This window comes from Salmo salar, chromosome 27 (assembly GCF_965601325.2).
Source record: "Salmo salar chromosome 27, fSalSal1, whole genome shotgun sequence".
Classification (NCBI taxonomy): domain Eukaryota; kingdom Metazoa; phylum Chordata; class Actinopteri; order Salmoniformes; family Salmonidae; genus Salmo; species Salmo salar.
In genome coordinates this window covers 16,370,803-16,388,026 of record NC_138317.1, presented here as the reverse complement: position 1 = coordinate 16,388,026, position 17,224 = coordinate 16,370,803, and positions in this window count along the sequence as shown.

Below are 17,224 nucleotides of genomic sequence, written 5' to 3'. Positions count from 1 at the left end.
TCCCTTTTCAGGACCCTGTCTTTCAAAGATCATTCGTAAAAATCCAAATAACTTCATAGATCTTCATTGTAAAGGGTTTAAACACTGTTGCCCATGCTTGTTCAATGAACGATAAACAATTAGCTTCTCTAGGGTAGGGGCAGTATTCGGAATTGTGGATGAAAGGTGTGCCCAAATTAAACTGCCTGTTACTCGGGCCCAGAAGTTAGGATATGCATATTATTAGTAGATTTGGATAGAAAACACGCTGAAGTTTCTAAAACTGTTTGAATGATGTCTGTGAGTATAACTCATATGGCAGGCAAAAATGGAGAAAAATCCAACCAGGAAGTGTGGAAATCTGAGGTTGTAGTTTTACTGGCCTATCCTGGCCTATCCAGTATACAGTGACTTAGGGTTCATTTTGCACTTCCTAAGGCTTCCACTAGATGTCAACAGTCTTTAGAATGTTGTTTGAGGCTTCTACAGTGAATCTTGAGCAAACAAGAGCTCCTGGAAGTTGACTCAGAAAATGACATGAGTTCAGTGGCGCGCATTCACGTGAGCGTTAGCTGTGTTCCAGTTCATTTTGAAGACATTTGAATCATCCGGTTGGAATATTAATGAAGATTTATGTTATACATCGTTTGAATTGTTTCTACGAACGTAAATATAACTTTCTTTTACTTTTCGTCGTGACATTTCGGCGCGTTTCCTAGATTTGGAGTAGTGGACTGAATGCACGAACAAAAAGGAGGTATTTGGACATAAATTATGGACTTTATCGAACAAAACAAACATTTATTGTGGACCTGGGATTCCTGGGAGTGCATTCTGATGAAGATCATCAAAGGTAAGTGAATATTTATAATGCTATTTATGATTTTATTATCTGTATTGTTTGATGTTGTTGTCTGAGCGCAGTACTCAGATTATTGCAAAGTGTGCTTTTGCCATAAAGCTTTTTTGAAATCTGACATAGCGGTTGCATTAAGGAGAAGTTTATCTATAATTCTTTGAATAACAGTTTAATATTTTATCAACGTTTACGATGAGTATTTCTGTAAATTCATGTGCTCATTCACCGGAGGTTTTTGGAGGCAAAATATTTCGGAACATTATTGGCCAATGTAAAATGTTTTTTTTGGATATAAATATGAACTTTATCGAGCAAAACATACATGTATTGTGTAACATGAAGTCCTATGAGTGCCATCTGATGAAGATCAAAGATTAGTGCTTAATTTTAGCTGTATTTCTGTTTTTTGTGACGCCTCTCCTTGCTTCGAAAATGGCTGTGTGGTTTTTCTTGTTTCTGCGCTGTCCTAACATAATCTAACTTTATGCTTTCGCCATAAAGACTTTTTGAAATCGGACAATGTGGTTGGATTAACGAGAAGTGTATCTTTAAAATGGGTTATAATTGTTGTATGTTTGAGAAATATGAATTATGAGGTTTCTGTTGTTTTGAATTTGGCGCCCTGTTATTTCCCTGGCTGTTGAATAGTGTGTCCCGCAGGTGGGACGGTAGCGTCCCACATACCCCAGAGAGGTTGAACATGCAGCAGTGGAATGGTCGTTACGACACTAACAGCTTACAGACAGTAGGCAATTAAGGTCACAGTTATGAAAACTTAGGACACTAAAGAGGCCTTTCTACTGACTCTGAAAAACACCAAAAGAGATGCCCAGGGTCCCTGCTCATCTGCGTGAATGTGCCTTAGGCATAATGCAAGGAGACATGGGGACTGCAGATGTGGCCAGGACTGGCAAAAAGTGCTCTTCACTGATGAGTCGCGGTTTTGTCTCACCGGGGTGATGGTCGGATTCGTGTTTATCGTCGAAGGAATTAGCGTTACACCGAGGCCTGTACTCTGGAGAGGGATCGATTTGGAGGTGGAAGGTCCGTCATGGTCTGGAGTGGTGTGTCACAGCATCATCGGACTGAGCTTGTTGTCACTGCAGGCAATCTCAATGCTGTGCGTTACAGGGAAGACGTCCTCCTACATCATGTGGTGCCCTTCCTGCAGGCTCATACTTACATGACCCTCCAGCATGACAATGCCACCAGCCATACTGCTCGTTCTGTGCGTGATTTCCTTCAAGACAGGAATGTCAGTGTTCTGCCATGGCCAGCGAAGAGCCTGGATCTCAATCCCATTGAGCATGTCTGGGACCTGTTGGATTAGAGGGTGAGGGCTAGGGCCATTCCCCCCAGAAATGTCAGGGAACTTGCAGGTGCCTTGGTGGAAGAGTGGGGTAACATCTCACAGCATGAACTGGCAAATCTGGTGCAGTCCGTGAGGAGGAGATGCACTGCAGTACTTAATGCAGCTGGTGGCCACACCAGATACTGACTGTTACTTTTGATGTTGACCCCCCTTTGTTCAGGGAAACATTATTCCATTTATGTTAGTCACATGTCTGTGGAACATGTTCAGTTTATGTCTGTTGTTGAATCTTATGTTCGCTGAAAATAAATGCACTTGACAGTGAGAGAACATTTCTTTTTTTAATGAGTTTATATAGATGGGCAAAAGAACACAGACACTGGATAGAAGAACTCTGCCTAGGTCAGCATCCCGGAGTTGCCTCTTCACTGTTGACGTTGAGACTAATATATATATATATATATATATATATATATATATATATATATATATATATATATATATATATATATATTATATGACATTGAGACCATTTACAGTTGAAGTCGGAAGTTTACATACACCTTAGCCAAATAGTCGTGGCCAAAAGTTTTGAGAATGACACAAATATTATTTTTCACAAAGTCTGCTGCCTCAGTTTATATGATGGCAATTTGCATATACTCCAGAATGTTATGAAGAGTGATCAGATGAATTGCAATTAATTGCAAAGTCCCTCTTTGCCATGCAAATGAACTGAATTCCCCCAAAAAACATTTCAGCCCTACCACAAAAGGCCAGCTGACATCATGTCAGTAATTTTCTCGCTAACACAGGTATGAGTGCTGACGAGGACAAGGCTGGAGATCACTCTGTCATGCTGATTGAGTTCAAATAACAGACCAGAAGCTTCAAAAGGAGGGTGGGTGCTTGGAATCATTGTTCTTCCTCTGTCAACCATGTTTACCTGCAAGGAAACACGTGCCGTCATCATTGCTTTGCACAAAAAGCGCTTCACAGGCAAGGATATTGCTGCCAGTAAGATTGCACCTAAATCAACCATTTATCGGATCATCAAGAACTTCAAGGAGAGCGGTTCAATTGTTGTGAAGAAGGCTTCAGGGCGCCCAAGAAAGTCCAGCAAGCGCCAGGACCGTCTCCTAAAGTTGATTCAACTGCGGGATCGGGGCACCACAAGTACAGAGCTTGCTCAGGAATGGCAGCAGGCAGGTGTGAGTGCATCTGCACGCACAGTGAGGCGAACACTTTTGGAGGATGGCCTGGTGTCAAGAATGGCAGCAAAGAAGCCACTTCTCTCCAGGAAAAACATCAGGGACAGACTGATATTCTGCAAAAGGTACAGGGATTGGACTGCTGAGGACTGGGGTAAAGTCATTTTCTCTGATGAATCCCCTTTCCGATTGTTTGGGGAATCCAGAAAAAAGCTTGTCCGGAGAAGACAAGGTGAGCGCTACCATCAGTCCTGTGTCATGCCAACATTAAAGCATCCTGAGACCATTCATGTGTGGGGTTGCTTCTCAGCCAAGGGAGTGGGCTCACTCACAATGTTGCCTAAGAACACAGCCATGAATAAAGAATGGTATCAACACATCCTCCAAGAGCAACTTCTCCCAACCATCCAGGAACAGTTTGGTGACGAACAATGCCTTTTCCAGCATGATGGAGCACCTTGCCATAAGGCAAAAGTGATAACTAAGTGGCTCAGGGAACAAAACATCAATATTTTGGGTCCATGGCCAGGAAACTCCCCAGACCTTAATCCCATTGAGAACGTGTGGTCAATCCTCAAGAGGCGGGTGGACAAACAAAAACCCACAAATTCTGACAAACTCTAAGCATTGATTATGCAAGAATGGGCTGCCATCAGTCAGGATGGGCACAGAAGTATTGACTCTTTGCATCAACTTCATGTAATTGTCAATAAAATCCTTTGACACTTATGAAATGCTTATAATTGTACTTCAGTATTCCATAGTAACATCTGACAAAAATATCTAAAGACACTGAGGCAGCAAATTCTGTGGAAATTAATATTTGTGTCATTCTCAAAACTTTTGGCCACGAATGTACATTTAAACTCAGTTTTTCACAATTCCTGAAATGTAATTCTAGTAACAATTCCCTGTCTTAGGTCAGTTAGGATTCACCACTTTATTTTAAGAATGCAAAAAGGTCAGAATGATAGTAGAGAGAATGATTTATTTGAGCTTTTATTTCTTTCATCACATTCCCAGTGGGTCAGAAGTTTACATACACTCAATTAGTATTTGGTAGCATTGCCTTTAAGCAAGGCCTTGAAATACACCCACAGGTACACCTCCAATTGACTCAAATGATGTCAATTAGCCCATCAAAAGCTTCTAAAACAATGACATCATTTTCTGGAATTTTCTAAGCTCTTTAAAGGCGCAGTCAACTTAGTGTATGTAAACTTCTGACCCACTGGAATTGTGATACAGTGAATGATAAGTGAAATAATCTGTCTGTAAACAATTGTTGGAAAAATGACTTGTGTCATGCACAAAGTAGATGTCCTAACCGACTTGCCAAAACTATAGTTTGTTAAAAAGACATTTGTGGAGTGGTTGAAAACATTGTTTTAATGAAGTTTATGTAAACTTCCGACTTCAACTGTATATATAGTCTCAACGTCAACAGTGAAGAGGCGACTCCGGGATGCTGACCTTCCAGGCAGAGTTCCTCTATCCAGTGTCTGTGTTCTTTTGCCCATCTTAATCATTTATTTTTATTGGCCAGTCTGAGATATAGCTTTTTCTTTGCAACTCTGCCTAGAAGGCCAGCATCCCGGAGTTGCCTCTTCACTGTTCACTTTGAGACTGGTGTTTTGATTTGATGACAACATTTGTTATTTGAAGATAAACAATGTAGACAGCATTTGATGAGAATCTGTGCCTCCATGTCTTAATGATGGTTCCATCACAACTTTCAGAAATTAACAACAATTACACATAAAAATTATAATGAAGATGCAGGACAATTTATTGATCAACACCAAAACCCATTGTCACATACAGGGCGATTTCGGCTTGGGCTTGAGACTGTGTCATCCCTAGTCTCTCTATACAGACTGGTTGATTCAGGCAATGTACCAATACTCCAGTTTAACATGTGTGTAGATGTTCCTGCCTCAGTTGGGACAAAGGTGACAAGTCTGAAATGGGAAGCACATCATCGGTAACGTCGCTGCCGGATCCGCTTCTTGCCCTAGCTAAACATGAGCAGAATTCTTGCCTGCATTTTGACCCCTGCCTATCCAAACTCTTGATTTGTTGAGAGTTATCTGTCTGAAGAAGATCCTCCCCTAAAATCATATGTTTTCCACATTTCGAAATGTCAGAGAGCAGCCGACATCCTCCCCAGACCTTCTGCCGTTACCTAGTTTAAGTTGCCTGACGAATTTCTACTGCTCTATCTATTGCAACATACATTCTACATTCAGTCTCAACCTGCTATCCTAGAAGTCATTTTGAATATGAGCCTTACAAACTAAAGCTGTCACACCCTAAAAAATGACAGCCTAAAAAAAACTAACATGTTCCCTTCGTCTAGCAGGTACACCAGAATTGCACACTTTACATCCATGGCATCGTTCCTTATTAGCCAAGAAGGCTCTGATTTGAACAATTAGACGGGTTGAGTCAGCCATCCCTCTCAGGGAGCATGTAGAAGTTCAGAAGTGATACATGTTGCTGGTTAGAAAGTTGAACAAAATCATTTGTTTTTAGATCAACTATTGTATTGATCACTTTTGGGCATAGTGCCCAGCTAAAGGGCACAATCTTCAAAAGCTACTGCTCCATTTTTTCCCAAGCTCAATGAACATAAGTTAGCGTTGGTTGAAAGGTATTTCTGTAGCTGTATTGAGACCACACATTCAAGGATCTTTGATAGAAAGAGCAGGTTGAAAATTAGTCTGTAATTGCGTTGGGTGTTGGGGTCAAGTCCAGGTTTTTTCAAGGTTGGTGTAATGGAGACAGTTTTCAGGGAATTAGGCACAGTACCTGAATTAAGATAGTAATTTATGATTTTGGTTATAGTTGGACTGAGAAGAGTGAGGCTGGATTTAATAAGTACTGTGGGACAGAGATGGGCATGAGTAATTTGAGTACTCGAACTAAAGTCAAAACTCCATCTAAAACCAGAGATCACATTTTCTTAAAATACTGTTAAACTATTTGGTCTAAATTTGCTTCGACTGTAGTGTTTCATTTGTAAAATATACCAAGCCAAGCCTCCCACTGTTCTGCTCCCTAAATTCCCTTTCCCCTCAGCACTAGCGGTTCTGGAGGGGGGGGGGGGGGGCCGCAGTGCCCCTGTGAAAACAATTTTGGACCCCCTTGTGGCCCCCCTAAATGTGGAGTATGAAATAATTTTTACATAACAAATTTTTGCTATCGTTCTTTTTTTACATCCGTTATTAGACAGTGGCAACGCGGAACACTCATTTAACCCACACATTTTCTAGAGGGATGGCTTTAGGCGGAACACAACAGTATCGTACCACATGCAAAACGATATGACAACAATAAAGTCTAATGTAACTGGCCCCTCTAACACTGGCCCCAGCTTGCCCCCCCCCCCCCCCCCCCCCCCCAGTGTCCCACTCAATTGAGTGGGACACTGGGGGGGGGGGGGGGCAACCGCCACTGCCCCTCAGTGTCCCACTCAATTGAATTTCAACAAGCTACATTCCTTGCCAAATAATGACCGTTTTATCACACATTCTAAATGGACTGGTTCACTGAAGTAGAGAAATATGTGTTCTAACAATGAGCTACAGTTTTGGATTGATTGCGTCATTTTCCGCGTAGGCTACTTTGCGGTTGTCACTAGTTAACACAGCCATAAAGTCAAAATTGGCTATACCTTAATAAACATTAAATTAGCTTTTTGTTCTTAATTTAAGGTTAGGCTTAAGGTTAACAGTCTAGTTAAGGTTATGGTAAAAGTGGAACTGACAGAATTTTAGCAAAATTAAATCTTATTAAAATCTGTTCATATACCCACCCCCAGAAAGAATATGACACTTCTTTTTACATTTGCTGACAAGCACTTAGATATGGTAATTTTCACGTTTTCATAAATTCTTAGAATGTTTGCAAATTACGTATACTAAAGCATTTGTGAAAATTCTATAGCAATATAGAGTGGGAAAGGGGCTGTGCGTTTGGACAAATAATAGACCCTGAGGTAAAAAAAAACTAATAAAACATCTGTCTTTTCCAGGACCAGACTCTATGCAGACCAGTGCGCCATAGCCAATCAGAGCTATGGTAAGCCATTATGCAAACAAGCCATTTGCCACACAGGCCTGCCATCATTCACTTTGAACTGGACTGTGTGTTTACAGGCAGTTGCAACAGCGCGACTGATCCAAAAATCACAAAATACACCTGAATGGAGTTCCGCAAATATGTCAAATACCATGGGAGTCCTCTTACATTTGGACTTTACAATCTTATTGATCAAACCAACATGAAAAGCTAGGCTCTCTCTCCCTCAATTATGCACATCAACAGCCAGATCAACAACTAATGTCAGCCAGAGCAAGATGAGCTAGATAAACCTTCTTAAACTTTTTCAGCAGTTGACTGTCAAAATTGCACTAATAAACAGTGGGGAATAGTAGCCTACTCGTCCTTCTGCAGCTTGCCTTGTCCCAACAAAGCACCCAAGCCAACTGGCTAAAGTTGGCTAGCTTGCTATCTAGCGACTTCCAGGCACAAATCAGAGAACACCTCACTGACCATTTTACTCGCCCTAGCAGAGCTGGTTAGGCTGTTTACATGTTATCCAGAGCGTTCGTGACAACTATTCCTTTTTTTGCCTACGTTTATTGACTAGAGGTCGACCGATTATGATTTTTCACCGCCGATACCAATACCGATTATTGGGGGCCCAAAAAGCCGATACCGATTAATCGGCCGATTTATTTATTTATTTGTAATAATGACAATTACAACAATACTGAATGAACACTTATTTTAACTTAATACATCAATGAAATCAATCTAGCCTCAAATACATGTCACCCCGCTCCTCCGCTCTCTCCACTGGCTTCCAGTTGAAGCTCGCATCCGCTACAAGACCATGGTGATTGCCTACGGAGCTGTGAAGGGAACGGCACCTCCATACCTTCAGGCTCTGATCAGGCCCTACACCCAAACAAGGGCACTGCGTTCATCCACCACTGGCCTGCTGGCCCCCCTACCTCTGAGGAAGCACAGTTCCCGCTCAGCCCAGTCAAAACTGTTCGCTGCTCTGGCACCCCAATGGTGGAACAAGCTCCCTCACGACGCCAGGACAGCGGAGTCAATCACCACCTTCCGGAGACACCTGAAACCCCACCTCTTTAAGGAATACCTAGGATAGGATAAAGTAATCCTTCTAACCCCCCCCCCCCCCCTTAAAAGATTTAGATGCACTATTGTAAAGTGGTTGTTCCACTGGATATCATAAGGTGAATGCACCATTTTGTAAGTCGCTCTGGATAAGAGCGTCTGCTAAATGACTTAAATGTAAATGTTAAATGTAAATGTAAATAAATAATGAAACATGTTCAGTTTGGTTTAAATAATGCAAAAACAAAGTGTTGGAGAAGAAAGTAAAAGTGCAATATGTGCCATGTAAAAAAGCTAACGTTTAAGTTCCTTGCTCAGAACATGAGAACATATGAAAGCTGGTGGTTCCTTTTAACATGAGTCTTCAATATTCCCAGGTAAGATGTTTTAGGTTGTAGTTATTATAGGAATTATAGGACTATTTCTCTCTATACGATTTGTATTTCATATACCTTTGACTATTGGATGTTCTTATAGGCACTTTAGTATTGCCAGTGTAACAGTATAGCTTCCGTCCCGAGCCTCGCTCCTACCTGGGCTCGAACCAGGAACACATCGACAACAGCCACCCTCGAAGCAGCGTTACCCATGAGAGGAAAGGGAACAACTACTCCAAGTCTCAGAGCGAGTGACGTTTGAAACGCTATTAGCGCGCACCCGCTAACTAGCTAGCCATTTCACATCGGTTACACCAGCCTAATCTTGGGAGTTGAAGGCTTGAAGTCATAAACAGCGCAATGCATTGCGAAGGGCTGTTTGAATGAATGCTTACGAGCGTGCTGCTGCCTACCATCGCTCAGTCAGACTGCTCTATCAAATCATAGACTTAATTATAACATAATAACACACAGAAATACAAGCCTTAGGTCATTAATATGGTCGAATCCGGAAACTATCATCTCGAAAACAAAACATTATTCCTGTTACATTGCACAACCTTCAATGTTATGTCATAATTACGTAAAATTCTGGCTAATTAGTTCGCAATGAGCCAGGCGGCCAAAACTGTTGCATATACCCTGACTGCATGCAATGAATGCAAAATGACACAATTTCACCTGGTTAATATTGCCTGCTAACCTGGATTTCTTTTAGCTAAATATGCAGGTTTAAAAATATATACTTCTGTGTATTGATTTTAAGAAAGGCATTGATGTTTATGGTTAGGTACAGTCGTGCAACGATTGTGCTTTTTTCACAAATGCGCTTTTGTTAAATCATCACCCGTTTGGCGAAGTCGGCTGTATTTGTTAGGAAGAAATAGTCTTCACAGTTCGCAACGAGCCAAGCGGCCCAAACTGCTGCATATACCCTGACTCTGTTTGCAAGAGAAGTGACACATTTTCCCTAGTTAAAAGAAATTCATGTTAGCAGGCAATATTAACTAAATATGCAGGTTTAAAGATATATACTTGTGTATTGATTTTAAGAAAGGCATTGATGTTTATGGTTGGAGCAACGTGTACCTAAGCGATTATATGCAACACAGGACAGGCTAGATAAACTAGTAATATCATCAACCATGTGTAGTTAACTAGTGATTATGATTGATTGATTGTTTTTTATAAGATAAGTTTAATGCTAGCTAGCAACTTACCTTGGCTTCTTACTGCATTCGTGTAACAGGCAGGCTCCACGTGGAGTGCAATGTAAAGCAGGTGGTTAGAGCGTTGGACTAGTTAACCGTAAGGTTGCAAGATTGAATCCCTGAGCTGACAAGGTAAAAATCTGTCGTTCTGCCCCTGAACAAGGCAGTTAACCCACCGTTCCTAGGCCGTCATTGAAAATAAGAATGTGTTCTTAACTGACTTGCCTAGGTAAATAAAGGTCAAAAAATATATATATATAATAAAAATAATAATAATAAATAAAAATCGGCCAAATCGGCGTCCAAAAAGATCAATTTCCGATAGTTATGAAAACTTGAAATCGGCCCTAATTAATCGCCCATTCCGATTTAATCGGTCGACCTCTATTGTTGACACCGGCCATATTCAGCAAATGTTGTGCATTTGCTGAATTTGCGAAAGCAAGAGATATGCTAACTGTATAACAGTCATTCAAGTTCTTGCTAGCTAACCAAATGACACTTGCATCGCTAGTGGTGTACAGCCACCGAAAAATGATATTAGGGAAAAGTCAGTCACTCATCCTCCAAGCACCTACGTAGCTAACGTTAGGATCTGTGTTTTTAGCTTGTCACTTAAATAGATACACTAGCCTATTAGCCACATTATGACTGACTTGTGATCATTGCCCTTGCTAGTTTGATTGTATTGACATTCCCCGCCTTAGTTGCATTAATCCAGGTTTGTCCAAAATATTGAGTCATTGAAACAGAAACAGTGCATCCCAAATGGAGTCAGCAAACAATGTATCAGGCCAGCTGTGATTTACAACCTGATAGCAATATTTTTTGGACTAACAAGAAATGTATTGGTGAATTTTATGAATCATTCATTGAACTGCATCCATCTATTTGTGCCAACAATGCCTTAGTGTACGTCATGGAATGTTGAGTCATATAGAACCTATTTATAAACCTCTTATGAAGTTTGTTTTGTAGCATGAACTAGGAATTGTATATTTTTTTACTGATATTATGATTTTTCTGTTTGTTTCATATCTGCAAAGTATTTAAAACGCTGCCAGTTCCACGGGTTAGGTTTGGTTTATAATCTGATTTTAAGGAGCAAAATTGCAGAAACAGGCAGGGTTTATGACTTTGTGACTGTGGCAACTAATGTTATGATGATCATACTTTGCAAACTGCCAGTGGCATTTAAAGTTAGCCTAGGTTATTACCCCCTAAACATAGACAGGACCCACACTGAAAATATACTAATACATCAGTTTGATGATGACAAAGAGCGTATTTTCATCAGGATCATTAAGCTTATGGCGACTCCCCAAACAGATGTTGTGGCCATAACTAATCCCCATGCGGTGTTCACTGTAGAATTGTTAATCAGTTTCCAAAAGGAACAAGCAAATTAAATTGAACGTCTGTATATCGAAAAGAAGACACATTTCAAATGAAATCAAATTGTATTAGTCACATGTAAAATAACAATAGCGAGACTATATACAGGGGGTACCAGTACAGGTCAATGTGCGGGGGCACCGGTTAGTCGAGGTAATTGAGGTAATATGGACATGTAGGTAGAGTTATTAAAGTGACTATGCATAGTTAATAACAGAGAGTAGCAGCAGCGTAAAAGAGGGGGTGGGGGGGTGGGCAATGCAAATAGTCTGGGTAGCCATATGATTAGATATTCAGGAGTCTTATGGCTTGGGGGTAGAAGCTGTTTAGAAGCATCTTGGACCGAGATTAGGCGCTCCGGTACCGCTTGTCGTACGGTAGCAGAGAGAACAGTCTATGACTAAGGTGGCTGGAGTCTTTGACAATTTTTAGGGCCTTCCTCTGACACCGCCTGGTATAGAGGTGCTGGATTGCAGGAAGCTTGGCCCCAGTGATGTCCTGGGACATACGCACTACCCTCTGAAGTGTCTTGTAGTCAGAGGCCAAACAGTTGCCATACCAGGCAGTGCTGCAACCAGTCAGGATGCTCTCGATGGTGCAGCTGTAGAACCTTTTGAAGATCTGAGGAACAAAAAAACAAATCTTTTCAGTCTCTTGACGGGGAAATGGTTTTGTTGTGCCCTCTTCACGACTGTCTTGGTGTGCTTGGACCATGTTAGTTTGTTGGTGATGTGGATACCTAGGAACTTGAAGCTCTCAACATGCTCCACTACAGCCCCGTCGATGAGAATGGGGGCTTGCTCCGTCCTCCTTTTCCTGTAGTCCACAATCTTCTCCTTTGTCTTGATCACGCTGAGGGAGAGGTCGTTGTCCTGGCACCACACGGCAGGGTCTCTGACCTCCTCGCTATAGGCTGTCTCGTCGTTGTCGGTGATCAGGCCTACCATTGTTGTGTCATCGGAAAACTTAATGATGGGGTTGGAGTTGTGCCTGGCCGTGTCTGGCCCTACGGCCTTGTGAATGTTGACCTGTTTAAAGGTCTTACTCACATCGGCTGCGGAGAGTGTGATCACACAGTCATCCAGAACAGCTGGTGCTCTCATGCATGCTTCAGTGTTGCATGCTTCGAAGCGCGCATTAAAGTAATTTAGCTCATCTGGTGGGCTTGTGTGACTGGGCAGCTCACGGCTGGGCTTCCCTTTGTAGTTCGTAACAGTTTGCAAGCCTTGCCACATCCGACAAGTGTCGGAGCCGGTGTAGTAGGATTCAATCTTAGTCCTGTATAGGCACTTTGCCTGTTTGATGGTTCATCGGAAGGCATAGCGGTATTTGTTATAAGCGTCCAGGTTAGAGTCCCGCTCCTTGAAAGCGGCAGCTCTACCCTTTAGCTCAGTGTGGATGTTGCCTGTAATCCATGGCTTCTGGTTGGGGTATGTACGTACGGTCACTGTGGGAACGACATCATCGATACACTTATTGATAAAGCTGGTGACTGATGTGGTGTACTCCTCAATGCCATCAGATGAATCCCGGAACATATTCCAGTCTGTGCTAGCAAAACAGTCCTGGAGCTTAGCATCTGCATCATCTGTCCACTTCCGTATTGAGCAAGTCACTGGTACTTCCTGCTTCAGATTTTGCTTGTAAGCAGGAACAGGATAGAATTATGGTCAGATTTGCCAAATGGAGGGCGAGGATGAGTGCTTTGTATGCGTCTCTGTGTGTGGAGTAAAGGTAATCTGTAGTTTTTTTCCCCTCTGGTTGCACATGTAACATGCTGGTAGAAATGAGGTAGAACTGATTTATGTTTCCCTGCATTAAAGTCCCCGGCCTCTGGATGAGCATTTTCTTTCTTTCTTTTTTTTTAGGGGGTGGTCAGCTTTAATATTTCGGATAGATTGTTGCTTCCATCAATGTAATTTTCTGCATCATTTCCAATTCCCCATATATTTTGAGGGGTAAATGTATATATCTACATACATACATACATACATACATACATACATACATACATACATACATACATACATACATACATACATACATACATGTTGTCAGGCGGTGGGTGTAGTTGGTGCATGAAGTCAGGCGCAGGAGAGCAGGGATGAGTGAACAACGCACTTTACTTCAGAAATAGCACACAGTAAACATACCAATGTGCGAACAATAACAGATGAAAACAGCACCCGGAAAAAAACAGCCGGCTAGAAGCCCGGCGATGTCGACTGCCGAGCGCCACCCGAACAAGGAGAGGAACCGACTTTGAAGAAGCGCACCCCGTGCATTGACTCAATCGCTGGGGCGATGAGCGGCAGCGGGTAACTGTACCTCACCGTGATCTGGTTGAGACCTCGATAGTCAATACACGGGCGCAGACCTACCTCCTCCTTCTTTACAAAAAATAAACTTGAGGAGGCAGGTGAAGTGGAAGACCGAATGTACCCCTGACGTAGGGATTCGGAGACATATGTCTCCATAGTCGCCGTCTCCGCTTGTGACGGGATACACGTGACTCCTGGGAAGTGCGGCTGTCACGTCCTGACCAGTATAAGGGTTAATTGTTATTGTAGTTTGGTCAGGACGTGGCAGAGGGTATTTGTTTGATGTGGTTCGGGGTGGTGGTTGATTTAGTAGGGCATTTGATTTATGTATTCCGGGGGTTTTGGGCACTGTGTTATGTTTATGTATTTCTATGTTTAGTCTAGTGAATCTGTTTCTATGTTTAGTTAACCTGTTGGGGCTAGGGGGCAGTATTTTCACGGCTAGATAAAAAAACGTACCCGATTTAATCTGGTTACTAATCCTACCCAGTAACTAGAATATGCATATACTTATTATATATGGATAGAAAACACCCTAAAGTTTCTAAAACTGTTTGAATGGTGTCTGTGAGTATAACAGAACTCATTTGGCAGGCAACACCCTGAGACATTTTCTGACAGGAAGTGGATACCTGATGTGTTGAATTACCTTTAAGCCTATGCCATTGAAACACACAGGGGTTGATTAATGTTTTGGCACTTCCTATTGCTTCCACTAGATGTCACCAGCCTTTACAAAGTGTTTTGAGTCTTTTACTGTGAGATCTGACCGAACAAGAGCCATGGAACGGTGATGGCCGATTAGACTCTGGCGCGCGAGTTCATGTTGGGTACCCTCGTTCCAATACGTTATAAAAGAGAATGCATTCGTCCACCTTGAATATTATTCATGTTCTGGTTAAAAAAGGCACTAATGATTTATGCTATACAACGTTTGACATGTTTGAACGAACGTAAATATATTTTTTCCCCTCGTTCATGACGAGAAGTCCGGCTGGCTTAGATCATGTGCTAACAACACGGAGCTTTTTGGATATAAATGATGAGCTTTTTTGAACAAAACTACATTCGTTATGGACCTGGGATTCCTGGAAGTGACATCTGATGAAGAGAATCAAAGGTAATGGATTATTTACATAGTATTTTCGATTTTAGATCTCTCCAACATGGCCGTTTGTCTGTATAGCAAAGCATATTTTTCTGGGCGCAGTGCTCAGATTATTGCAAAGTGTGATTTCCCAGTAAGGTTATTTTTAAATCTGGCAAGTTGATTGCGTTCAAGAGATGTAAATCTATAATTCTTTAAATGACAATATAATATTTTACCAATGTTTTCTAATTTTAATTATTTAATTTGTGGTGCTGACTTGACTGCCGGTTATTGGAGGGAAACGATTTCCTCAACATCAATGCCATAGTAAAACACTGTTTTTGGATATAAATATGAACTTGATAGAACTAAAAATGCATGCATTGTCTAACATAATGTCCTAGGAGTGTCATCTGATGGAGATTGTAAAAGGTTAGTGCATCATTTTAGCTGGTTTTATGGTTTTGGTGACCCTGTCTTTGAATTGACAAAACATTACACACAGCTATTGTCAATGTACTCTCCTAACATAATCTAACTTTATGCTTTCGCCGTAAAACCTTTTTGAAATCGGACAACGTGGTTAGATTAAGGAGATGTTTATCTTTCAAAGGGTGTAAGATAGTTGTATGTTTGAAAAATTAGAATTTTGACATTTATTTGGTTTCAAATTTGCCGCTCTTGAAATGCACCTGCTGTTGATAGGGTGCACCACAGGTGGCACGCTAGCGTCCCACATAGTCCCAAGAAGTTAATTGGGGTAGGGACTCTCAATTGAAGGCAGGTGTTGTCTATTTGCCTTTGATTGAGAGTCCTATATATTAGGGTGTGTTTGTGTTTGTAGTTGTGGGAGATTGTTTCTTGTTTAGCGTGTGTGAGCCTGACAAGACTGTTTTGTTGATCGTGAGTTCGTTGTGTTTATTATTTTGGTGTTCACTTTTGAGTTAAAATAAACTTCAAGATGAGCATCCTCAATCCTGCTGCATTTTGGTCCTCCTTTCCCGACGACAACCGTGACAGCGGCGTCTACCAGGAGATTTATCGCACATTCCCCCTGTCGATGGGGTGGTAATTGAGTCGCCTTCTTCTTACAGAAGGCGAGAGCCAAATCGGCATATTCAGGGGGAATGCGCACGGTGGAGACCTGGTCTGGACCATAGTAGCACCAACGGAAACCCCTAAACACCTCCCCGAGCACTCTCGTGACCACCCCGTGAGAGCCCTCCGTTGCCACGAAACAGTGGGATCATGACAGACTAACCAGGGTAGGCTGGTTGGTGCTACAAATGATCTGTCAATGAAACTCCCAGCTGCTTCCCGAATCGACGAGCGCCTTATGCTGGGAATGCGGGAAAACTCAGGAAAAGTAATGTTCAAAAACTTGTGGACAACAGAGAGCTATGGGTGAGCATGGTGCCGGCTCACCTGGGGTGACACGAGAGTGCCCTGCCTGCTGCCTCGACTCCCAGAGGAACCTCCCCAGCATTGACCGGCAGTGTGCCCTCTGCGGCCACAGATGGTGCATGAAACGGAACCTCCTCCGGTCTCCCTAAGCGCAGCACCTCCCAGCTCCATGGGCGTCGGAGCGGTGGTGCTAGGGGATGGAACCGACAGACCCCGATCTGGATGTCCGCGGGTAGCCAGCAGGTTATCCAACCGAATGGACAGGTCCACCAACTGGTCGAAAGTGAGGGTGGTGTCCCTGCAGGCCAACTCCCGACGGACGTCCTCTCGCAAACAGCAACGATAGTGGTCATTCAGGGCCTTGTCGTTCCATCCCACGCCAGCGGCCAGGGTCCGGAAGTCCAGAGCGAACTCCTTGGCGCTCCTCGTCCCCTGCCTCAGATGTACGAGGCGTTCTCTCGCTCTACCCTCAGGCGGGTGGTCGAAGACTGCCCGGAAGCGGCGGGTGAAATCTTCGAAGTGGTCCATCGCCACATCTCCTACCCCCCACACGGCGTTGGCCCACTCCAGGGCTCTCCCTGAGAGGCATGAGATGAGGGCGGACACGCTCTCTCGGTCCCGTAGGCGCCAGGTGGACGGTTGCTAGGTAGAGCTCCAGCTGTAATAGGAAACCTTGACATTGTGCAGCCGTCCCATCATACTCCCTAGGAGGGCAAGACGAATCCCACTGGGACCGGGTGAAAGAGGGGCGAGTAGTGGAGACCTTGGTGGAGCTGGCGGAGGCGCTGGAGGACCTCCCTTTCTCTCCCAGTGATCCATAGTCTGTATGACGCGGTCCATGGTGGCGCCGAGATGATGGAGCATCGCCTCTTGATCCTGGACGCGCTCCTCGACCCCAATAACAGGGGTACCTG